Genomic DNA, 26,924 nt, shown 5'->3' with positions numbered 1-26,924 from the left:
GTGGGTGTTCCCACGCAACACCCATGGCTTCTGCCACATTTCCAGATTTGCGAGAAATCGTTAACCTGGAAATGCGTCAGAATGTTATGCCTTCCCAGGAGAGGCATAGGGAGGCACAACCAGGGAAATGTTTCATTTCTCCTCGTTTTTTCCTCTTTCTATACGTGCTGCTTTCTGCAACACACATAGAACGAGGAAATCACCTCTTGTGATTCATTATGAGAAGGAAGGTGTCCCTTCCTGCACATAAACTATCATAAAAAAGAAGTTTTTCAACTTCTATGTGTGCTGCATTAAGCAGCACACACAGAAATTTCGAAACACCATTTCAGGTTGTTTATGTGCAGGAAGGGACACCTTCCTGCACATAAACAATCATTCCCCTCAACGCAGGCACCCTTGCACTATGTAGCAAGGGTGCCTGCATTGGCGCATGGCAGCAAATTGTCTGCCAGCGTCGGGGAGAGCAAAGGGATCCGTCACATCGTTGTAGATATGACGCATCCCTGTGCTTCGGAATTAACGCAGCACTGTACAGCCAAATAGCTTGCGACACCGTGCTGCGTTAATTCCTTGTAAATGAGGCCCCTCATTTTTAAGTTGTGTCGCTCCTGTACCACAATATGTAGTGCAAAAGCGACCCAAAGGGACTCATAAATATGTCCCTACATTTTTAGCCTTCAGTTGCAAATTCCTCCAAATTTAATTATGATTTTAAAATGTTCAAGTTTAAAATGTTGCTTCTTCTTCTTTGCACACAGTTTAATAATCTGTTAATTTTATGTAATTTTCTAAGCAGTTGAGAACCTCCTGAACAGGTATTGCAAACCCCAGGGGTCTCCAGACCATAGGTTAAGAATCACAGTTGAAGTCCAATCTTAAACCAGAAATGAGCATGACCTCTGGTCACAAAATCTCTGGATTTTTGATTTTTTAATAAAATTATCATAATTTTTATTTCATGAAAACAAACTTAACCCATCACTAGTTTTCCCCTCAGAAACGATCTGCTTACACCCTCCAAACAGAGAGGCCCTACAAATGCCCCTAGAATATCAATACAATCTGTCCATCAGATAACATGACAAGGCACATTACTGACAAAAATGGACCCCCTTTTGGCTCAATATACCCTTTGTCCAAGTATCCAACAAGAATTTGGGTTCATCACCCCAGACTTGCCAATCCAATTATGTGTCATATATTGTACAGCCCCCACCGGGAAAATAAATCAGTCAATAGTGTAGCTAGATTCTATGGGTCCTAATCCATGCAAGCAAATTAGGCCTCACTCCCCGATTTTACATGCAATGTCTCAGATGTCCCCTCTTTGAGGCTTTACCCATGAAATAGTACTCACCTCAGGTCAAGATGCAGTCTATACTGGTTACAAGTGCAGAACCAAAACATGTCTCTATAAAGGCTGGTTTAGTAGTCCACCGAAGTCCCATAACCTTTGCTCCCTAGCATTGCCAGTGGGTGAACTTTGAAAGTTGTGGAGCATAGATAACTGCGCCCAAATTGCACTGAGCGAGTACTGCAATGAAGTGGTTTGATATTGGTGAGATTTTGGTTCGAAAGTACACAATGTGAACAAAAAATTACATAAGTATATCTTACAGCTTTTACCTGTAGAGCTCCCTCAGAGATTACAGAGACGTTACATGTTCAGGCAGCAAACATAACTGTTAGGCATACCAATTTTAGTATCTTTTGTCTCAGACAGATGTTACATTATAGAAATAATAGTTTCAATAACAAATGTTCAATGATAGATCATGAACTACCTTCACAAGTTAAGAAATAAGAACCAGGGATGACATGCACAGCATGCTATAGATGGCCTTCAAATACCAGGAATTGCCTCTGTAGATCAAGTATAGTGGTTGGTAAACTGATGCATCCAGTGCAAGCATTTGTAGTTGACCCAATAGTAACAGGTTTGAAACCTCAACACCATACCCGACTCTTCACTCACCATGAACCTCCAGATCAACGCTGTGTCCTCCACATGCTTCAACACCCTTTGCATACTCCGCAAGACCTTCAAATAGATACCCGCGACTCCTGGAAGACCATCACCCATGCACTCATCACCAGCAGACTAGACTACGGAAACGCTCTCTACGCCGGTATCAACAAAACACTCCGCCGCAAACTCCAGACCATCGAGAATGCCGCAGCAAGACTCGTCCTCGACATCCCACGACATGACCACATCACCCAACACCTCCGCGAAATCCACTGGCTCCTCGTAGAAAAAAGAATAACCTTCAAACTGCGCACACACGCCTACAAAGCCCTCCATAATGCCTGACCCCAATACCTTAATGAAAGAATCTTCTTCCAAGCCCCCAAGAGAAACGTCTGCTCTGCCGACCTAGCCCTAGCAATGGTCCCGCGCATCCATAGGGCCAGAGCAAGTGGCAGATCCTTCTTTTACATCGCTGGGAAGACCTGGAACGAACTCCCCCTCTGCATCAGACTGGCACTGCAAATATTCAGAAAGGATCTCAAGACCTGGCTCTTCAGATGACCACAGAGCTGCTCTAACCCACCTTCCAGCACCTTGAGACCCTCACTGGTAAGTAGCGTGCCCCAAAAATTCCTGATTGATAGATTAATTGATAGGTGATTCAACTCAGGCTTTCATCCTTCCAATGCTTAAAAACATCAAGTATCATTGAGTTAGGTACCAATATGGTTGTATGAAGGTACAGCGTATGCCTGAACAACGCATGCCTGTACCACACGGTCGCTACCACAACAGCGTCTTTAGCACACATACCTTTACCATACATGCCTTTACCATGCATTCCTTTACTACGCAATTTTGTGGTAAAGACATGATGGGTAAAGGGACATTTGTGCTAAAGATCATACCCCGCCTCCTGCCCTGTGAACTGTCCCTTTTCCTTCTGCCCTGAGCCCTAAAAATTAAATCCATGCCCCAAAACCTACCTTGACTCCAGGTCTCCCCTGCCCTGATCCCTAAAAAGTGGCCCCTACATCCCTGAACTACCCTGAGGCCTAAAACTGCCCCCTGCCCTGTAAACTGTTGCTTTTACCCCACCCTGCCCTTAGCCCTAAAAACTGCCCCACCACCATAAAAACTACCTCGATTCCAGCCACCCACCCTGAGCCCTAGAAGCTGCTAACTACCCTGAACCCAGCCCCTCCTGCCGTGATGACCTACAACAGCTCTCTGCCCTACAAACAACCCTGACACCCTCCTGAGTCTTAAAACCTACCCCACCCTGAAAAACTACCCCCACAACACCCGGCCCCAACCCCACTTACCTCACCATGTATTCTCCCGATTCCCGATCATCCTTCCTCTTCCTTTCTTCCTCTTCCACCGATCCACTCAGCAACTAGACCGTACATTGCCATAACCATGCATATGCGTTGTTAAGGCATATGCGTGGTTAAAGCAAGAATTGTTATGCTTGCGTTGGTTGGACACGCGTAGCTGAGCCTGCATTGTTCCAACCGTTTCCATAACAATATATGTCTATTATTTGTCTGTAGCAACAAGTCACCCCCTTTAGGAGATGAACAGGCTTGCTTTTGTTTATGGTGTACCAGGAATGCCCATCAGAGGGCTGTTAGAGATGCCAACCATATGCAAGATGTGACCTTTTTTTTTTTTTTTTTTTTGAAAGCTTTATTTATGCTTGAAAAACAAAACAATACAAAGATCTCGGCTATGTGTTCAATAGATAGCAGTTGGAGAGATACATTACGACAATTCCGCCCCCTAGACCATAGATAACACATAAGCAAGGCTCTGGGCATCAAAGCCCCATCAACCATCACAGCAATCCCACCCGTCCAAACCCAAACAGGAATATCTTAGAACAAGGACCCACCATGTGCTCCCCCATGCCACCCCTACCCTCGACCTTCGTAGTTGCACTAGCCAAGTCATGCGCAACCCACAACTCCAGACCCGAAGTGAGGATGTCCACAGCGCTGCACCCACCCCATGACCTTCCCGAATGCGCAACTCCGCTGCTGTATAGCCTATCCCACCCCCGTGGGTACTATCCCCGAGCTGGAGTGCGATTGAGAGGAGCTCGGCAGGTTTGCGATATATGTTTTATATGGGCCCCAGATGTCTTTGGGCCGTGCCACGGTGGGGAGGAGACTGGAGTAAATCTCGCTGTTCGTGCTGCAGAAACCATGGCCGTAAGCCACGTCCTAGCTGTGGGAGCTGTTCTATCCCCCCAACGCTTAGCAATTTCCCGCTTGGCTAGCAGCAAGCCCAGAGACGCAAGCCTCCGAACATTCTTGGGGAAATTTACCGTGTAGCCTAGCAACGCGACCTCAGGCGTGGGAACCAGCGCAAGCCCCAACATCTCTTCAAGGATCTTGTGCACCTGCGTCCAGAATGATTGCAATCTCGGACATGTCCAGGTCATGTGTGCAAAGTCAGCATGAGGCGCAGCGCATTTCCAGCATGTGTGAGGCCGCGAGGAATCAATGGAATGGAGTCTATCAGGGGTCATATAGCTGCGGCGAAGAAACTTATAGTGCAGGAGTTTATGACGACTATTGAGCGATATCGTGTTAGTGACCTTGCAGCAAGCGGCCCATTGTTCGTCCGTAATAGGCCTACCCAAGTCCGCCTCCCATGCCGCCCGCAACTGGTCATCCGCACAAGGAACCAGTGCAGCACATGTCTTGTACAGTTTAGAAATAATGTGTGCCCCTGTATCCTTGTCAATGAGGATAGTGAGGGGTTCAAAGGAAGACGGCTCGATGGGGAATCCCTTAATTTCCGACCTAGCTGCAAAATAAAGCCGGTTAAGGATGAATTTGTCCATGAACGTAGCCTCGCTGAATCGTGCCTCTTCCGATACCGAGAATATGTGTCCCCCGGGGTATAAATCCCCAATCTTGGTGAGGTTAAACTTCGTTAAAGTACGTTGCACAAGTTTCTCGCCCGTGCCCGGTAACCAACCTGGGTTGGGAAGCAGGAGAGAAGAGGAATAAAGGATCGGCTGGTCTAAGTAGCGCGCAAGTCTATTCCAGGCCCAGCTGGTGGTGGATACCGTTTGAATATCCACTGGACTCCTAGGGACACCCTTGGGCAATACCGCCGACAAGCGACCCGGGAGAACAAAGTCCGCCTCCGGACGAAGAAATGGGATCCGTGCGTCAGGGTGGTACCAGGCATAGGCGTGTGCACACTGAGCGACCAGATAGTATAAATACAAATCCGGTACTCCGAAGCCGCCCCTATCATGCGGGAGCGTGAGAGTCCTCCAACGGATCCGGGGGTGTTTCCCGCCCCAGACCAGTCTAATCAAGTGGGACCGTAGGGTGGCGAAAAAGGCCCGGGTGAGGGGAATGGGGATATTATTAAAAAGATACAAAAATTTGGGAAGGACGATCATTTTTATAATGGCTATTCTGGCTGACATGGAGAGCGGAAGCCACAGCCACCTGTCCACCTGTGTCTCAAGTTTCGCAATCGCGCGGCCATAGTTGAGGCGGATAATTTTGTCCGTGCTTGGGTGTATATGTATGCCCAAATATCGTACCGAGTCGGAGCACCACTCCAACGGAAACTCACACTTCCAAGGGGAGGTGCCGCTAGTCAACGGGAAAATTATAGACTTATGCCAGTTTATGCCCAACCCCGAATGGCGACCGAAGCGAAGGATTTCCTGTATCAGGGGAGCTAGGTTAACCTGTGGCTCTCTGACATACAGTATGGTGTCGTCCGCATAGAGGGAGACCAACAGGGGACCCGTCCGGAACTGGAGACCCCTGTGGAGATGTCGTTCCTGAAGTGCCGGATTAAAGGGTCCATGGCCAGTATGAACAACAGTGGTGATAGCAGACAGCCCTGTCGCGTGCCGTGAGTCAGAGTGAATGGGCGGGACAGCGTACCATTAATACGCAGGCGTGACTATAGAGGAGCCGCGTGGTGGCAAGGAAGCCCGCTGGCATGCCAATTCGATGCATTACGGAAAGAAAGAAAGGCCATTCTAAGGAGTCGAAAGCTTTTTCGGTGTCGAGGAGAATCGCTGCCGCGGGTGTAGCCGGATTGATTCTATGTAATACTGTGAATAGCGTCCGCAAATTTAATGATGTCGAACGACGGGGAACAAAGCCAGATTGCACGGGCGCTATAATAAATTCCATCAATTGGGAAAGTCTGTTGGCCACTATTTTGGCAAGGATCTTATAATCGATGTTTAAGAGGGAGAGGGGCCTATATGACCCACACAACGCCGGGTCTTTGTTCGGCTTTGGGAGCAGAACTATGACTGCCTCACTAAGGGTAGGCGGGAGGGTCTCCCGCTCCAAGGCCTCCGCATACACCTCAATGAGCTTGGGCGCCAGCAGATCAGAAAAGGCCTTGTAAAAATCTACGGAGAAACCATCGAGGCCCGGGGCTGCGGAGCTCCGAAGTACCTTAATCGCCCCTCGAACCTCAGTCACCGTTATGGGCTCCGCCATGAATTCCTGCATTCCCCTGTCAAGGAATGCGAGCGCGATTTCCGATAAGTAGGCCTCCCGAGAGGCCGAGGCGTCACCTAGCCTGGTCGTGTATAAATCTGAGAAGTAGGCCAGGAATTCGTCCCGAATCTCGGCGGGCGTCGTGCGGAGTGTGCCGTCTTCGCCCCTAACCTCGGCTATAAAGGACATATTATACGGCGGTCTCAGAGCCTGTGCCAACGTGCGCCCCGGTCTGTCCCCCTCACCGTATCTACGTGCGGTGCGGTATTTTCCCAGATACAGGATCTCCCTGTCTGCGGCCTCCCGGTAGTCGGCCAGGAGGCGCAGACGCCTAGTAAACACGTCGTCAGACGGAGCCCGCCGCGCCTCAGCGTCAATCGAGTCTAGCTGAGCCTCCAGCTGCGTGAATGTCGTTCGCAACGCCTTTAGGACCCCAGCCTGTTTAGCTATGCAAATCCCCCTAATGTACGCCTTAAACCCCTCCCAGAGCACGGCCCAAGAGTCTACCGAGCCGGTGTTAATCGTGAAGTAGTCTTCGATCGCTTCGGAAACTTCGTGGACAAAGAGGTTGTCTAAAAGCGCTCTCCCGGGGAATCGCAACTGCCGCTCAAAACCCTCAGGCCGTGGAACGTCCAAACACAGTAAGACCGGAGAATGATCTGAGTATGTTCTAGGGAAAGTTTCAGCGCACGAAACCAGGGGGACAGGCCCGGGGACAGGAGCCAGTAGTCAATCCTGGTCCAAGTGTTGTGTTGACCCGAGAAGTGTGTGTAATCAGTGGTGCCCGGGTTGCGCCTGCACCAAATGTCAGTCAGGGAAAATTGGTGGCAGAGGTCTAAGAGTGCCCGCGGCGCCCTGGGCTTAGAGTCAGTGGCCCCTGAGGTACTGTCCAATCCCACATCAAGCAATAGGTTGAAGTCGCCACCAATTAGGAGCCTGGCCGGTTCAAGGGTTGCGAGCTGGGCAGCAAGCGTGTAGAAAAAATCCGGGGAATCAGTGTTAGGAGCATACACACATACAAGAATGACCACGTGACCCATCAACACCCCTCTCACTCTGCAGTAGCGTCCCTCTCTGTCCCCAAGAAACTTCTGCCAATGAAACGGGACTCTCTTATGAATCAACACTGCGGTACCTCTAGCATAATTACTGAAATTGGAAAAGTATCTATGCGCGCCCCAGGAAGCCGCAAGGCGGGCGTTGGCAGAGGAGTGCAAGTGTGTCTCTTGAATAAAAGCAATGTCCACTCGGTGCCGATTCAAATAGTATAGCACCTGTTTGCATTTACACTGGTTATTCAGGCCCCTGACGTTCCAAGACATTAACGATAGGTTGATGGAAGTTTCATGCAAGCCTATTTGAGCCATCGAAGCCATGGAGCAAGCAGTGGGAAACAGAAAGCAGTCGTATCTCCATATATCGGCAAATTCAACACACACCAACCAATGTAAATGAGATCAAAATAACCTACCCCTACCCCCACCCCCCACCCAGCCAGATCACGCAAACGTGAAGCGAACCCAGACCTGTGAACAAAAAGAAAAGCTCCAAACAGTATCGCCAGTTGCAATCAGACAATAACAAGTGGAGCATCCTAACCAAAAGTAGTCCCAGCGGTTTCCACCAAAGGGGGGTGACAACGACCCGATATCAACCCAGCACTGCAGAACATTTGCATAAAAAGTATTCCATAGTCCACAGGTAGCAAGAGTTTAAAGGAACGAAGCTTGGGCGTGGGCGCTATCTCACCCGACCCCGGAGCCTGCAAACAAGTCCTGGCTGACCGCCGATCCACTGTGTGGGGGAGACTGCCCATCCTCATCCCCCCTGGGAGGGCTCTTGCGTGGCTTGTACGTGCGGCAGAATTCCTGCACCTCAGTAGTATTGTCAAAGAGCCGAACCTGGCCGACAATCTCAACCTGCAGCCGGGCCGGGTAGAGCATGCCATACTTTAAGCCAAGATTGCGGAGCGCAGCCTTCGCCCCCACGTACTTCCGTCGGCCCTCCTGGACCATAGCGGTGAAATCAGGGTAGAATGAGAGTCTCGAGCCCTGCCAGGTTATATCACCTTTCTCCCTAGCCAGACGCAGGGCTGTGTCACGGTCCCGGAAATTCATGATGCGGGCAATCAGCGGGCGAGGTGGGAGCCCCGGATTAGGCCTCGGTCCCAGGGAGCGGTGCGCCCTCTCAACCACAAAGCCCGGTGTGAAGGAGTCTCTCCCAAAAATGTCTGACAACAGTTTTTCCCCAAATACGTACAGTCTGCACGTAGCCGTGGACTCCGGGACCCCAGTAATTCGCACGTTGTTGCGCCGACTGCGCGATTCCAAGTCCTCGTTCTTGATGGCCACTTCTTTCAAGATGCGTTCCATTCTATCTATTCGCTTGGTTTCTTGCACAGCGCTATCTTCAATGGCTGAGATCCGGGCCTCAGCCTCAACCAAACGCTTGTCATGGGCCTGGATCTTGGCCCCCATTGTTTTATCTAGAGCGTCAAAGCGACCATCAATGGACTTGAACCCAGCTCTCATCTCATGCAACCAGTCTGGGGATGGGGCACGAGCCGCCGGTCTGCCGGACGCGCTCTCAGCCGGAGCCGTCATGTCGGGGCGCCTCTCCGCCGGTTGCTCAGCGAGCTTTTCAAACGGCAGCGTTTTCTGCTTCGGGTCCTTGCGACCCATGCCCCCACACGACCGACTGGAAACCAGCCAGCTCTCCTCAGATCAAAGGTGGCCCAAAGACGGTGCAGCGTCAGCTCAGCACGGCGGCCCAATCCACGACCGATCGTCACAGCTCCTCGGACGGCGTAGCCCTCTCAGGGGCGGCAGTCAAGCCCCGACTCTGCAGTATTCTGGGCAACGGCTGCGGCTATGTACAGGCCAAGCAGCACGGCGACACCCCAACCAGCTGGACCAGGGAGCGCTTTTACGGGACCCCAGGACCCAGGCAGGACAGGGGAGCAATCCACAATGGTGCCACCAGCAGCCGCGGTGCTGCGGCCTCAGCCCGGCGCTGGAGGATAGGGTGAAGGAGGACAGTCAGCACAGCTCGCGGAACACAGAACCCCCTCAGAGAGGGCCCGAAGACAGGGGCAGAAGCAGCCCGGGTGCTCGGCCCAGCCCGGAGTCCCCCCCCGCCCCCCCGCCGCTCACAGGCCATCCCGCTCCCCCCTCGGCCCCCCCGACCGGATTCGCAAGGGGCCCAAGGGAGGAAGACGAGCGAGGCCGCGCCCGTAGCGCCGGGCCAACGCCTAGCGCCCGGCCGTCCCCCAGCCAGCAGCAGCGCAGGGAGCAAGGCAGACCCCCGCCAGACCGCACCCAGGAGCTCAGAACCCCCCTCCCAGCCCCCCCAGGGTACCTGTCTCCAAACCAGCCACCGTCGCTCCTAGCGCCGCTCCCGATCGCCGATCCAGGCCGCCATCTTGGGGTCTCAGGCCGCCGGGTTCCAGCCCTCCGCCGGCCACGGTGGAGAAGTGTGGCTCAATGGTTAGAGCGGCAGACCCTGATGCAGAGGTCTGGCCCGGGACCAGGGTTCAATTCCCCGCCCCGGTGGGTCTTGGGCTCAAAATTCCACGGACCTGATAATTCTCGCCTCGGTGCCTATTCCAATCATGGAGTCCCACTCTGCAACTCTGGGCAATAGCTTGCTTAATCTCCACAATGGCCCCCACAACGCTAAATTATGCCTGGCCTCCACCTTGGGGGTGCCCAGGAGTGGATGCCTCACAGGGAAAGCAAGGATGGGTTCCACAGCGGTATTCGTACAAGCGCCTTGAGACCCTTGCGGGTGAGTAGTGCGCTATACAAGTATCAATTTACAATTTACATTCGGGGCCCCATCTTCATCGCGTCGTGTTCCGGTGGGTCAGGAGGAGTAACGCCAGCACTTGGTGTCCAGCGCCCGAGTCAGTAGGCTGGGGACATTCGTGTACGCGCTGCGTCGACGGCGGAGCTTCAACGCCGCGCGGCCATCTCAGCTCGCGGCTTGGCCACGCCCCCCAAGATGTGACCTTAATATGCCAAGGATGAACACCAGGTGCCAACAAATGCTAGGTGTTAGAAATGGTGGTCTATAGTTGACAGTAGTTTGCACACTGTCCTTACAAGTACCCCAAATCTAGTCTGGGCAAGTAAGGTACACTGCCAGAATAACCCATGCTCACCCCCTTGGTAGCTTGGCAAGTGCAGTCAGGTTTATCCCCTGAGGCAATGTGTAAAGTATTTGTACACACATACAGTAACAGTGAAAACGCCACAAAAGTTCTCCACGCCAGCTAAGAAAAATAGCCAATATTTATCTGAATCAAACACAACCAAATCTACAAAAATCCAACACATGCAAGTAGAGATGCAAATTTTCAAAGATGAAATGCAATTACAGCATCTGGAAAAACAATAACTCTGGCTGGGGCTATTCGGCATGCTTGTCAAATCCAACACGGGGCCGACCGTGAGGGAGCACGGGCCGGCTGAGGAATCATTTGGATCCCGGTTACAGTACATTGGAAAATGATGAAAAATAAAGATACTGCACGGCACCAGGGAGGTGAGATATCGCTGAAGCTGATGTGGTGTTGCTTCCTTACTGCTACAAGGGACGTGAGGCGTCAGTTGTTTACTGTTGCACAGGGGATGATGCGGTGTTGGCGGTAAGGTGTCAGTTCCTTATGACGGTGTGGGGTCGATGAAGTTCTGAAGCTCAAGCCACATTGCATCAACTTTGCGGTGTAATTGTCACACCACAGGGCAACAGGGGCTGAAGCAGATTCAGGTTAATGGACGTCAGGGCCACTGCAGCGCGGTGGCATTGGGCCTGCATTGTAAGTCATGGTCATTGCACTCAGTGGGGACCATGGCTCTGGTATGGGATGTGGCGCTCCATCGAAGAGCGGCACAGGCTTCAAAGTCACACTCAAAGTTAATGGTACTAGTTTCTTCTTGGTTATCACATCAAACTCACTTCCTTGGGTCCAGGAACTGGATTTGGCACCACTTGGCAAATTATGACTCCCAGCAGAGGAAGCCAAGGTGCTGCGAGTGAAGTCTTTGATGGTCCTGAGGCTTCCAGCAGGTGGCAAGTTCAACTCAAGCCCTTGGAGAACATTGGAAAACAGGATGTAGAAAGCAAAATCCAGTCCTTTCACTCCCAGGACAGAAGAAGCAGCAGCAGGCAAACATAGAAAATCAAACAGCAAAGTGGTAGTCTCTACTGACAGCATTTCAGATTTTCTTCCTGGCAGAATGTCCTCAACCCAGAAGTGGTCTGAGTATATGATATTACAGGTCCAGTACTTGTATCTATTTCAGCCTTTGAAGTAGGCAAACTTCAAAGGAAATTATTTGTATTGCACAATGACCCTGCCTTTCCCTGCCCTGGCTCCAGACACTACAGGGGGTGGAGACCTCTTTGAGTGAGGACAGACACAGCCCTATTCTGTTGTCGGTGTCAACTCCCCCCACAACTTTAGCTCAGGAAGGCCCATCAGCCTGATGCTGGGCCATCAGGATTTGCAGGGTACACCTCAGCTCCCTTTGTGTGACTGTCTAGAGTGAATGCACAAACAGCCCAGCTGTCACCCTGACCCAGATGTGTAGACAGAGGCATAGAATGGTGAAAGTAAGAAAATGCTAACTTTCTAAATGCTACGTACAGGAGGGTTGGGCCTTTTAAATCTGCTGAACTGGGCCGTATAAAAATCAAAACCATACCTGATTTCCAGGCTGAAAATATTCAGTCAATGCTTTAATGTGTGCGAAAGATCAAGTAATTTAACTGCCTTTATTCTTATTATGAATTTGGAGACTTCATATTATTTATGTTCATTTCATAAACACCTTTGCATATTATTCACACCACATTTTTGTCTGAAGCCCATTTTTTACTGCCCTCTATGAATAAACAATGTTTTCAAAACACCACCTTGAAAACAAAAATTACAAAAACTGAATCAAATGCATAAACAAAAGAAAGACCTGGCAGTGGAACCTTCTAATTACAGCACCTAACCTGTTTTTACACTCCTTAAGTGATATCCCTTTTATACTAAGTTGGATCTGTGTGCACACTGAGTAGTACCCACCGTCAAATACTTGTTCCAAAAGGAACTTAACAATTCAAAACAAAAGCACAGGTGCACCACTCAGAAAAAACTTTATCATAAAAGGACAATTTTAATGTCCATGTCTAATAAAGAGAGTTCTTGAATTTATTCTTTTTTCTTTCTCTTTTATTGTTTCAGTTTCATTTCACGTAGATGAAACACAGCGTTCAACACAGAACAGCTGGCGCGTTTCGTCCCCTTGTGGGACTTCTTCAGGACAATAGAATTAGGTAGAGTCAAAATCTCTCCATAACGTTTATTTTGGTTCCGGGATTCCCTTAAGGAAAGTTGTTCCCCGTCCAACAAAATATTCTGTCAGGTAGTGGCGGCGTTTCTATGGAAATAACAATCATTCGATGAGTAGGCAAAGCACTTCCCACTTTAACAATATCTAATTTCGCCAATATGTCTAGTATATAGACACAATATAAATCCTACACGCAATTATCTTTCAGATTTATCACACCACAGAAGACGAGTGACACCCCCTAATAATGGAAAGACCCGATGTGATGAATAGAACCGCTACACCTATAATGTGTCTGGAACAAGCACACGTCCCATTATGAACACCATAATAACATCACACCAATAAGGCAGGAAAACGACAGCCAAAATAACTGAATCAAATGCATTCCAAATCTTTAAACATGTATCAAACTTGAAAGAAACATCACATTTCTCTAAATAACATTTAACCATTTAAACCAGTCACAAGATTTCATTGGTAATGAGGTTTCTATCACTAGTCTTCTTCGCCTCTTTTTCAGTGTTCTCTTATAGTGTTTATCTAACCCACTCTGTTGGAGTAGGGTACCAAATGTCTTTTGCAGGATTTCCTACATGCGGTTATGGCAAAAGCAGGAATAACTTCCATAATTGGCCATCACCGTGTTTCGAACCTCACATTTCTTTTTGGATTCTCATCAGGACCTGACTGGATGATGCTTTAACTACCTGTTGAACAAATTCTTGGTCACTTTAGTGGATTCTCTAGGAAAATTCAGCTAGTTTTTCCTATTCAGTAGGCTGTGTAATATTCAGATTATGTCTCTTCACCTTCATTTTACAAGAGTTTAAGCTTCTTGGATAATTCTTTAGCTCCATCAGAGGTGGCCGACCTTTAACGTAGACAGCCAATTATGGGGATTCGTTCCAGCTTTCTAAACAGCCACATGCATGCAATCCCGCAAAAGACTTTTGGTAGCCTACTCCAACAGAATGTGTTAGATAACCCCTATAAGAGAACTTGAAAAAGAGGTTAAGAAGAAGATTAGTAATAGAAACCTCATTACCAATGACATTTTGACTGGTTTAAAGGCTATTTAAAGAAGTATGAAGTTTCTTTTAAGTTTGATACATGTTTTAAGATGTGAAATGCGTTTGATTCAATTTTTTTAATTTTTGGTTTCAAGGTGATGTTTTGAAGACTTAATGTTTATTCATAGAGGGATATAACTAATATGTTTGAGACAAAAATGTGGTCTGAATAATATGTGATGGTGTTTATGAAATGCATTAAAAAAATGAAGTCTCAAATAATCATAATAAGATTAAGGCAGTTAAATTACTTGATATTTTGCAAAAAAAGCATTGACTCAATATTTCAGCCTTGGAATCATGTGAATTTTTTAACTTTCTGAAAGTGGCATTTCTAGACCTGCAATTTAAAAACCAGCTTTACTAAAATATGTGTTTTTAAATTGTGAGTCTGGAAACACCAAAATCCACTTTTCTATCTGCTCCTAATTTGCAGAAACACTAGTAAAATGTTACAAGGCAGATCCAATGCTAACCTATTGGAGAGATGCCAGGCTGTAGTGAATTGGCAGCATTTCACTACCAAGACATGTAAAAACACACCAGTACACGTTCTACTGGTTAAATACAGTGTACCCTGCCCATGGGGGTCCCTAGGGCCTATCTTAGGGTTGCCTTACATGTAATAAAAGAGAAGGTTTGGATCTTGCCAGGTCGACATGGCAGTTCAACCCTTTCGCTGCTAGTCCTCCCCACCCCCCGTGCTAAGCCTTTTTTTGGATATTTGGGGTAGTTTGTGCTTAGGTCAATGTAACGTTTTGTCTACATAAGGTATCCACACCAAATTTGTGTCCTTTTCTTCCAACATCCACGGGGTTTGTGGATTCCCCTGGAGGGGACCCAGAAATTAGCCAAAACACAGCAAAATTTTGTTTTTGGGGGGAAAAATAGGGAAAAAGTGCTGCAGAAGAAAGTGTCTGGCTTTTTCCCTGCAAATGGTATCAACAAAGGGTTTTTGGTGCTGTAATCACCATCTTCCCAGCTTTCGGGGACAGGCAGACTTTTCTACACAGTTTTGGTATTTGACTGGGACACTGCCTATTTTTGCTACTTTTTATGCTTTCAAAGGGCATATCAGCAACATCCGGCGATAATTATCACTAAGCGCACTTAGCGCTAGGATAATTATCGCCGGCTAGCGTGGATTTTTATCGCTGAGATAGCGCGCTATTAGCAACGCTTATCTCAATAGCTATAAAAATCCTCGCGCTAACTGCCTAACGTGAGATTATCGCTGGAAACCCAGCAATAATCTCACGCAATGTGGTGTTAGCTCGTTGATAGGGCCCCACAAACTTAGCCATGATATCCACCTTCCTTCCATAGGATATCATGGCTAAGTCAGTCCTAAAGCAGGCATAAGGAAAGTAGCGATAACAGAGATTATCGCTACTTTTCTTGCCGCTATGCTTCATAGCGTGGGGCTTGATGATAGGAGAAATGTCGCTTAGCGACATTTCTCCTGTCATGTAAGGTCAGGAACGCCCACTTTGCATCTCATTAGAGATGCAAAGCTGGGCGTTAGGAATTCCTGCGCCAACGCAAGTTTTGACGCGTCAGCGTGAGCTTGCTAATTAGGCGATAAAATTATCGCCGCTTTTCAGCCGAAAAAAGCCGCAAAAGCGGCGATAATTCTATTGCCTCGCCTTGCTGATATGCCCCAAACTCCTTCCAGTTAGTGATAGAAATGGGAGTGAAAGCAATAGGGAATCCTGGAAAGCTATATGTTTGTAAAAAGTAGAAAAAACTCTGAATTCAGCAAGAGGTCATTTGTGTAGATCCTTTAAGGTTTTTTATAGAAACAAACAGTTGAAAATAAGAAAAATTTAAAATGAGTTTAAAAAAACAGCCATTTTGTCAATATTTTCACCTGTGACTTCTTCTATGTATGGCAGATTTTTTAAAGCAGTATATCGTTACATCCAATGGACCCTTCTGGCTGTGGGGATATCTAGGAACCCAGAGCCAATAAATGAGCTGCGTCTTGCAATGGTTTTTCACTGTGTACCGGGTGTATAGCAATTCATTTGGTAAAATATAAAGAGTGGAAAATAGGTATCAAGGACATTTTTGTATTTCTGAAATGGGAACAAAATATAGAGTTTAGAAGCAGTAGCTATTTGCACATCTCCAAAATTGTGGGTAGCCATACTAGCATGTGAATTATAGGACATTTTTCAAATTGACTTTATTTGTAAACATTGTCTTACATTTGGAAGGCAGAAATGCATTGAAAGTCAATAGGTAATAACAGTTGCTCTACAATTCTGTGTCCCCCTAAGTTTCCTTATAAAAAATGGTACCTCATTTGCGTGAGTAGGCCTAGTGCCTGCAAAGGAAACGTCCCCAAGAGCAACGTGGACACACCACATTTTTGCAGTGAAAACAGACCCTTTTTTGCATAGTGCCTAGCTGTGGGTTATGAACCCTAGCCCAGCCAGTAACTGGGGAAACCTAGCAAACCTATACATTTTTGAAAACTAGATACCCAGGGGATTCCATGATGGGGTGACTTGTGTGGCTCTCACCAGGTTCTGTTACCCAGAATGCCTTTCAACCCCCAAACTTTGTAAAAAAAACACATTTTCCTCACATTTCTGTGATGGAAAGTTCTGGAATCTGCGTAGATCCACGAAATTCCACCCAAAGTCTCCTGATAAGCATGGTATCTCACTTGTGTGGGCAAGCCTAGTGCCTGCAACAGGAAACGGGCCAAAATGCAACATGGATACACCACATTTTTACAGTGAAAACTGACCCTTTTTTTCAAAGTGCCTAGCTGTGGATTTTGAACCCTAGCTCTGTCGGCATCTAGCGGAACTATACATTATTTTAAACTAGACACGCAGAGGATTACAGGAGAGGATGGCCTGTGTGGCTCTCACCAGGTTCTGTTACCCAGAGACCCTTGCAAACCTCAAACTTTGTAGAAAAAACAAATTTTCCGCACATTTCTGTGATGGAAAGTTCTGGAATCTGCGTAGATCCACAAAATTCCACCCACCTTGTATTCCCCGAAGTCTGTCAATAAAAATGGTACCTCACTTGTGTGGTTAGGCAACGTGAACACACAACATTTTTACAGTGAAAATTGGCCCTATTTTTTCAAAGTGCTTAGCTGTGGATTTTGAACCCTAGCTCTGCTGGCACCTAAGGAAACCTAGCAAACTTCTACATTATTGAAAACTAGACACGCAGGGGTAATATAGGAGGGGGTGACTTGTGTGGCTCTCACCAGGTTCTGTTACCCAGAATCCCTTGCAAGCCCCAAACTTTGTAAAAAAACAACACACATTCACCTCACGGAAAGTTCTGGAATCTGCATGGATCCACAAACTTCTTCCCACCCAGCATTCCGCAAAGCTTCCGGATAAGAACGGTACCTCACTTGTGTGGGTAGGCCTAGTTCCCGCAACAGGAAATGGGCCAAAACACAACATGGACACACAACATTTTTACAGTGAAAACTGACCCTTTTTTAGGTCGAGCCTAGAGCAGCGCATGCGCTGCATGCCCGACTTTTAGTAAGGGGGTTTTCAAAGTGCTACCAGAGGCTTTTTGCTGGCCTCAAGCTTGCGTGCATGTGTGCGTGAACGCACGCAGCCGCCATCTGTCTTTTCTCCGTTGGGTAATTAAGTGCATCACGGCCAATGCTTTTCGCGCGCACTTGTTTACAGTTTCCTATTTGTTCTACAACATTTTGCTGCCACATGAATTTAAACTATTTCTGGCTTTTCTTTTTTATATAAACCAATTTGGAACCGAATAAATACATCGGTATCTTAAATGTAGGCAGGAATTGCCCTCAGACTGTCAACTGACGGGATGTTTTCTCTCTCGTTACAGGCAAATGGTGGCGTTTCTGCTCGGCGTGGGCAGATTTCAGCTCTTCGTTCAGAGTAATTGGACGGGACCGCCCGTTCACTTTGAACCCCGGGCTATCTTGCCATCTACTCTGTTCCAGCGCTTCTCTGAGGTACATCAAGAAATAATAAACAAAAAAACGTCCTTGGATTCAGCGGCAAGGGCATGATATAGATTATTACTATTCATGAAAAATCTCCACTGGCGGCAAGCAATCAATACAGCGAGTGTGTGACACGAACGCCTACTTGCGCGCGCTCCCTCACAATCTCGCCATGTCTTCCACATACACTGCCGTCTTTACAACGGTGGCTGACTTGATTTAGCACCACTCTATGCCAAAGCATAACATGCCTCTGGTGCAAGCGGACACCTTTAATCAACACTGACCTGCAGCATTCAGTTCATTACTAAATGGGGCGCCCAAGGGAAATACTTGGTGTATCCTACCATGCAAAGCGCAACTCTGCTTCATTGCAGGCAGGGAGCCTGAGGTTGTTTAATGTCTTCATTTATTCGCCTTACGGTTGGATGGCACAGCTTGAAGTATGCCTCAGATGGGACCTCACGAGCTCCTGTCTGAGCGCACTCTCCTGCTGTTCGTTTGTTGATGAGGCACGTGCCAATCCAATACGCATTTTTCTGTCAGGCTACCCTTTCTTGCTTGTGTCTTTCTGAATTTCTTTGAATTTTGCCATTTCGGCAGGGTGCCGGGGGTTGTAAGATTGAAGTAGGTATTTTTTTCCTTTGTGTTCATAAGCCTACAATTCGATTTCTCCGATCTTCATCATTCTCGAGAAACTGGGCATTGCCAGTGTAGTTGGTTGAGAAAAGGATGGGTAATGCAGGTGATTTGTCACTAGTTGGTGTGAGGACTTGTTCAGGTGTGATTGCATGTTGATGTGCTTAACGCAGGCCTCTGCAACCTCCTAGGGCTCAGGGCCCTCCATTCAGCTCAAAGCCAACGAATGTCTGTGAGATATGGGAGCTCCTCATCACAATTTGCAGGGGGACTTGTTTGATATCCTTCGGATTCCCCTTTAACAGGCTGTTGAAACCTACAGGTTTTATACCCATAGGTATGATGGAATGAACATTGTCCCTCATTGTTTTTTTAAGCTTACGATGGAAGCTACTGGGCATAGCAAGTAGTTCATCCTACAATTTCCATAAGTAATTTGCAGGATCAGTGCCTTATTTCTAAACGGAACGCTAATTTTTGAAAGCTGGTTTGTTAATTCACAATTAGTGAGATGTGCTGCAGTTTTAGAGCTCTCAAGGCCACAATAATGGGAGGATGCCACACTTGCGGTCTACAAGATAAGGTCCCACGCTAACAACTGCATCATCAAGCTTCCTGTGCTGACTATCATCATTGCATCAAGTTTCCTTTCAGGGGCCTGGCATTTCCTTGGGCATATTTCAGGGAAGGCGCAGATTCATCGCGTTACACGTGCAGTAAATGTTGATTATTGCCTGACCTTTTCAGTTTCCGGTGAGGCGACTTGGGCATGAGAATGTTGATCGGTTAACTGTACTGGAAAGAATTTCTGTGGACGGTGGAGTCACAGGTTTTGAAGCTCTGACCAGCAGCACAAAGTGCCATGTTTAAGCTTCACAGTTGTTTTGTTGCTAATGCACCACCTAGGGGGGTAATGCAGGCCCCACCAACCTTTAAGGGGTCCACATTTTCGAGCAAGGCCAAGGAATTAGCTGGGACTTAGGGAACACTCAAGGGCCCCTGATCACATCCTACTTTAGTTCCAGCTTTTGCAAGAGCTTAAGAGCACATTTAGCTGTTAAGAGTGTATTAATTATTTGGAGGTTGCAATGTGCCTCTATGATGGGGTATGGGCTTATGCAATAGGATCTGTTCATATCAGTCTGAATCATGATCTGATTCCTTGGTAGCCTTCACTTTGTCAGTCTCATCCCCAGGAATGACATTGCCTGTTTTCTCGCTTAAGGCTCACTACTGTATGTTTTGATAGGCGCTAACGTAGCACATCAACTGGAGTGCTTCTTCCACCTGAGTCTTAAGTTCATGTTACAGTAATGGTCTGATTTGACCTGGAGTAATTGGCCTATTCCTCTTCCTATAATTGTCAACTTTTGACCTTGGGCAAAGCTCGGTTGCCGTTTACCTAAGATGGCACTATGCAAATAACACACACACACACTTTGGGCTGCGGTTAAATGCCATGTGATTACCACAGGTTTCAATGAAGCCGCAGATTTGCCACCATCTGTTAATATAGATACAATTTGGTGTTGAGCGATGTGGGTCTAGCCTCTATTTAGGACTGTTGGACATTGCATTCTTAGGGGAATTTACAACAAAACTTTTCGTTTTTTCCTCCTAGTCTTTGACAATTCTCTCCGCATGACCGTAGGAATCTGGGCACCTTCCCCCTATACTAATGCAATATACCTCTGTTCCGACCTGTATTAAATTCCATATGACCTAAACAGGTTCTGGCATGCCAAAACACCTGCCATTATTCTACAAACTCATCAAAAATTTCAACAAATTGTATTCATTTCTTTATTTTATCATTAAAAACTTTTTTATACAAATTGTGTTTTAGTATTTTTTATACACAGTTCAATATTTCTTTTTTACAAAAATACATATATACATACAGTACTGTTATTGTCTTTTTCAAAACAGTAACGCCAACATTAATGGCTTACCCTAGACTCTTTACTTTGAAAACACATATACACAAGCATTGGCATAGCCAATAGGTCTCGCCTTTGGGACCTTATAAGTATTAAGGGCCATATCAACAACAACCGGCGATAATTATCGCTGAGCGCACTTAGCGCTCGGATAATTATCGCCGGCTGGCGCCGATTTTTATCGCTGAGATAGTGTGCTATTAGCAACGCTTATCTCATCAATGATAAAAATCCTAGCGCTAACTGGCTAACGTGAGATTATCGCTGGAAACCCAGCGATAATCTCACGTTAGCTAGTTGATAGGGACTCACAAACTTAGCCATGATATCCACCTTCCATAGGATATCATGGCTAAGTCAGTCCTGAAGCAGGCGTAAGGAAAGTAGCGATAACAGGGGTTATCGCTACTTTTCCTGACGCTATGCTTCATAGCGTTAGGCTAGCTGATAGGAGAAATGTCGCTTAGCGACATTTCTCCTGTCATGCCAGGTCAGGAACGCCCACTTTGCATCTCATTAGAGATGCAAAGCTGGGCGTTAGGAATCCTGACGCTAAAGCAAGGTTTCACGCGTTAGCGTGATCTTGCTGATTAGGCGATAAAATTATCGCCGCTTTTCGGCCGAAAACGATAATTTTTTTATCGCCTGCTTGTTAATATGCTCCTTAGTTATCCAGCACAATATCCTTGGTGCAACAACATCAACTGTTGCATAGCTAAACACTTATAAGGTCCCAAAAGTGAGACCTATTGGCTATGCCAATGCTTGTTTTCAAAGTGCCTAGCTGTGGATTTTGAACTCTAGCTCTGCAGGCATGTAGGGAAACCTAGCAAGCCTATACATTTTTTTAAAACTAGACACCCAGGGGAAACCAGGGGGGGTGACTTGTGTGGCTCACCAGGTTCTGTTACCCAGAACCCCTTGCAAACCTCAAACTTTGTAATAAAACAACACATTTTCCTCACATTTCTGTGATGGAACGTTCTGGAATCTGTGTGGGTCCACCAACTTCCACCCACCCCACATTCCCCAAAGTCTCACACAAAAATGGTACCTCACTTGTGTGAGCAGGAATAGTGTCTGCAGCAGGTAAATGACCAAAAAGCAATGTGGACACACCACATTTTTACAGTGAAAACTTACCCCTTTTTTTGTGACATGCCTAAATGTGGATTTTGAACCCTAGCTCTGGCGGCACCTAGGGAAACCTAGCAAACCTATATATTTTTAAAAACTAGATACACAGGGAAATCCAGGATGGGTTGACTTGTGTAGCTCTCACCAGGTTCTGCTACCCAGAATCGCTTGCAAATCTCAAACTTTGTGAAAAAAAAATATTTCCTCATATTTCTGTGATTGAAAGTTCTGGAATCTGCATGGATCCACAAACTTCCACCCATCCTGCATTCTCCAAAATCTCCTGATAAAATAGGTACTTCACTCATGTGGGTGGCCCAAGTACCCGCGACAGGCAAAAACCTAAAACGTATTGAGGATACATCAAAATTACCTGCAAGGGGGGGAACCTGGGTTGTTGGTCCTGGGCTTGGCAGCCATCATAGGAAACCTACCAAACCCACACATTTCGGAAAACTAGACACCCGGGGGAAGTCCAGAGAGGTATGGCTTGCATAGACCCCTCCCCAATATTTTCCTACCCAGAATCACCTTTTTCTCAAATTTCCGTGGAAGAAAGTTGTGGGATCACCAGGCTGACACAAATTTCCTGCCACCCACCATTCCCCCAGGTCTCCCGATAACAATAGTACCTCACTCATGTGGGTGGGCCAAGTACCCGTGACAGGCAAGGGCCCAAACACGTATAGTGGAGACAATATCACAAAACGACCTGGTTTTGCAAGCGGGTGCACCTGGGTTTTTGGACCCGGGCTCGGCGGCCATCTAGGGAAACCTATCAAACCCACAAATTTCTAAAAACAAGACACCCGGGGGGAGTCCAGGGAGGTATGGCTTGTGTGGAGCCCCCCCAACGTTTTCCTACCCAGATTCCCCTGCAAACCTTACATTTAGCTGAAAAAAATCATATTTTTCTCAAATTTCTGTTTGAGAAGGTTATGGTATCACCGGGCTGACACAAATTCCCTACCACCCAGTGTTCCCCCAGGTCGCCAGATAAAAATCGCACCCCACTCGTGTGGGTGGGCCAAGTGCCTGCGCAAGGGCCCAAAACGTAGTATGGAGACATCAACATTTTCTATCACAAAACGACCTGGTTTTGCAAGGGGGGACACCTGGGTTTTTTGCCCCAGGCTCAGCGGCTATCTAGGGAAATCTACCAAATCCACACATTTCTGAAAAGTAGACACCCTGGGGTGTCCAGGGAGGTATAGCTTGCATGAATCCTCCAACATTTTCCTATCCAGAAACTGCAAACTTCAAATTTAGTTGAAAAAAATCCCTTTTTCCACACATTTTTGTGTGGGATTACCGTGCCAGCACAAATATCCTACCACCCGGCTTTCCCCTTGGTCTCACTAGTGAAATGATATCTTCTTGCAAAACCAGGTTATTTTATGATAGGTCATTTTGAAGTCGCCACAGTATGATTTGGGTCATTTCCTGTTGTGGCCACTATGCTTACCCACACAAACGAGGTTACATTTTTATCAGGAGACCTGGGGGAATGCTGGTTGGTAGGATATTTGTGTCAGCCCAGTGATCTCTCAACTTTCCCATGCAGAAATTTGAGAACATTTTTATTTTTTTCAGCTAAATTTGAGGTTTGCAGGAGATTCTGGGTAGGAAAACATTGGGGGTCCATGCAAGCCATACCTTCCTGGACTCCCCCGGGTGTCCAGTTTTCAGAAATGTGTGGGTTTGGTAGGTTTCCTTGGATGGGGGCCGAGCCTGGGGCCAAAAACCCAGGTGACCCTCCTTGCAAAACCAGGTTCTTTTATAATAGGTCATTTTGAAATCTCCACAGTACGAATTGGACCATTTCCTGTTGTGGCCACCATGCTTACCTACATCAGGAGAACTGGGGTAACACTGGGTGGTAGGAAATTTGTGGTGGCCCAGTGATCCCACAACTTTCCCATACAGAAAAGTGAGAAAATGCTATTTTTATTTAGCTAAATGTAAGGTTTGCAGGGGATTCTGGGTAGGAATGTTTTGGGAGATCCACACAAGCCACACCTCCCTGGACTCCCCTGGGTATCTAGTTTTCAGAAATATCTGGGTTTGATAGGTTTCCCTTGATGGCCGCTGAACCTGTGAACAAAAACGCAGGGGACCCCTTGAAAAAACAGGTCTTTTCATGATATCTAGGTGGGCACCTGTGTTTTTGGCCCCGGGTTTGCAGACATCTAGGGGAAACTAAAAAACCCAGACATTTCTTAAAATTAGACAACCGTGGTCCAGGTAGGTGTAGCTTGCATTGATACCCCAACATTTTCCTTGCAAACCTCAAAGTTAGCTAGAAAGTCACATTTTCCATGTGGGAAAGTTGTGGGATCACCACACGGCACAAATTTCCTACTATTCAGCATTCCCCTCAGTCTCCGGATAAAAATGATACCTTACTTGTTTGGATGGGCCAGGTGCCTATGACATAGAAGGGCCAAAAACATGTAGAGATTGAGGAGGGCCAAAGCGGGTCCAAAAGGGCTGCTTGTTCATTTGTTTTTAGGCTGACGCTACTTTGGGCACCCACACAAGTGAGGTATAATTTTTCTCAGGAGACCATGGGGAGTGCTGGGTAGCTGAAAATGTGTGCCTGCGCGGTGATCCTACAACTTATTCTCACAGAAATGTGAGGAAAATGTGATTTTGTAAATAAATTTGAGATTTGGGGGGATTCTGTGTAAGAAAACGCTGGGGGATCCATGCAAGCCACACCGCCAGCCAGGAGTCAATACATGCACACCATCTTCCACACACGTTACCAGCCAATCGCTATCCATGCATACCACCAGCCAAGCACCATCCACACACACAGCCAGCCAATAGCCATCCACACACACCGCCAGCCAAGCACCATTCACACCCATTGCCATCCAAGTGCCATCCAATGAACACCACCAGCCAAGCGCCATCCGTACACACCACCAGCCAAGTGCCATCCACACACTCCACCAGCCAACTGCCATCCCTGCGCACTGTCAGCCAAGCAGGGCCGGACTGGGTACAGCAACCAACCCTGGCAGATTGCTGCTTGACCGGCTCTGGGATGGAGGGGGTGTACTAGTAAAAAGCACCACTCCTGCTTTTGTTACTGGGGCCCGATATTGCAGCACTGCTGCAAAACAGGCCTGCAGTGACAAAACCACAGCCCCATGGCCAGAAAATTGGCCCCCTCCCTGAAGAATACAGGCCCCAGCTAGGCCCGCAGAGTACAAGGGTTCGCTCTCCTGTAACAAAAACTGGAAGGAAGTTGGCACGGAAACTGCAAAGTACAAAGACAGAGTTTATTAACCCTTAAGGGTGGTCCTACAACCTATACAACACTCTTCAGTATTGCATAGAGTAGCACAAAGAACTTGCGTACATGGTCCCCTTTTATGCACAAAAGAGGGGCTCATAAGTGGGTGGATACAACATGAAGCGAAATTCGTTACCTTTTATGGGCATTTTCGATACAGAATCAATATGTGGGCGGAGTAACTAATTTCCTGAGCCCGCGAAAACATGGTCAAGCAAGGACTAACTGATAACAGATGTGGTCAAGTCTGGGCATGCGCCAGACGGACAAAGGAGCTATTTATAGACTGTTACTAGGCAGATTACAAGAGCAACTAGCAAAGAGGTAGGACTCTTCTCGTGCTGAGCACGTGGAGACACGACAATACAAAATGGAGTCCTGACATTAGTCAACATAAAACGAGAAACATGTTTCAACTAGAGAGAATTCATGTCTTTAGTGAATGCTTAATCATATCGCTGTTTTAGTTTTCAACAGACGACCCTTTCAGCATTCACTGAAGACATTCGGCTTGTTAGGATAATCATCATATATGTCAATTTTCATCATCTCTTCTACCTCTTTAGTTAAATGTTTCTGATAGGTGACATTGGCGATAGCTTTCTTATCAGGAATACAGAATGACACACATAGGGAACAAAGTAAAGGACCACATTGGACACAAATGCAACAAGAAAACAGAATTGCTACAATAATACAAAGACCAGTCAAAACCTTCCACCCCCATGTGGTGATCATTGCCCAAAACCATCCAGACAACGTCCAAGTGCCATTTTCTGTATGGATTTCAGCTGCAATCTTATGTAGTTTATTGATAGCATTATAAACTGATGGCGTATGGTCAGGAATAAACACACAACAACTACTTCCGATAATTTTACACGCTCCACCTCGGTCAGCTAACATAACATCTAATACCATACAATTCTGTAATGCAACCATTCTAGTAATCTGCAATTCTTCCGTAAGATTCCCAAGAGCAGCAGCGGTCTGATTTGTCACAGCCTCTACAACTCTTGTTAATCTTCGAACTTTCCTACTATTTAGGGCAGCTCCAACAAAGAAAAACAATCCTAAATTAAAATCAATATACTGCTGTAAGCTAGTATCAGTTTGGTCAACGTCATCAATAGATAGAGTATGTTTATACCTATTTACAGTCACATTATTCAACAACTTCAAATCTTTATGATAAGATGCAGGTGCTAAGAATACAGGAGGTAATAAGAATGCTACATAGCATACTCCGGACCAACCGGCCGGTAAACGATAGTAACCCTTATTCCCACATACGAAGTATGTGTTATGGGAAGCTTAGAAAGTACTGTTATTTAACCCGTCAATGTTCAGGATAATGATACAGTCACTAACACCAACAGGAATATAACCCACACTCTGGACACACAGGTCCGCTTGAGCTTGTGCCACTTGAATCACAAAGCGCTCTTGTCCTGTAGTGTCTCTGGTGTTCGTGAAGATGTAGGGAATTGATTCATTGTCCGGTCGATACTCTTCCCATTCCCATATTGTCCCATTCGCTTGTGGATAACCATCCTTATCTTGATGACACTCCCTATTAAGTCTAAAAAGTAATCGTCCCACTGTAGGTTTCCGTGTGGCAAACAGCAAAGTGTACCATGCTCTACAGGAGCCATTATGGGAAAAAGGAAGAGGTATGAATGGCGTTCCTCCTTTCTTCTGATGTGCTGGCATCATACCACATATCCAACAGTTCGTAGCATTCGTGGCAACGTGGGTATGATGCAACATCTGGATGAAAGTGTTATTCAAATAAGACTGACGATGCTTCAGTTCTTGATACGGAAGTGTATAAAAGTAGTGCTCCTCAGGCACTGGAGTAGTCAAAACAAGCAACTCCCGGGCAGGAGTCACATCCTCAACAAACCATGTGGTTATACCAACAATAGCTACTGTAATAATAAAACCTGTTGCGCAAAGAATCTTCTTCTTCTCCATCTTAGAGTAAAAAGTCAATATCTTCCTGAAACTAAAAGGTTGTCAGAACTCTTCCCCTTAGGCAGC

This window comes from Triturus cristatus, chromosome 1_2, assembly GCF_964204655.1.
Source record: "Triturus cristatus chromosome 1_2, aTriCri1.1, whole genome shotgun sequence".
NCBI lineage: Eukaryota > Metazoa > Chordata > Amphibia > Caudata > Salamandridae > Triturus > Triturus cristatus.
The sequence above is the reverse complement of the archived record's forward strand: the minus strand, read 5'-3'. Positions refer to the sequence as shown.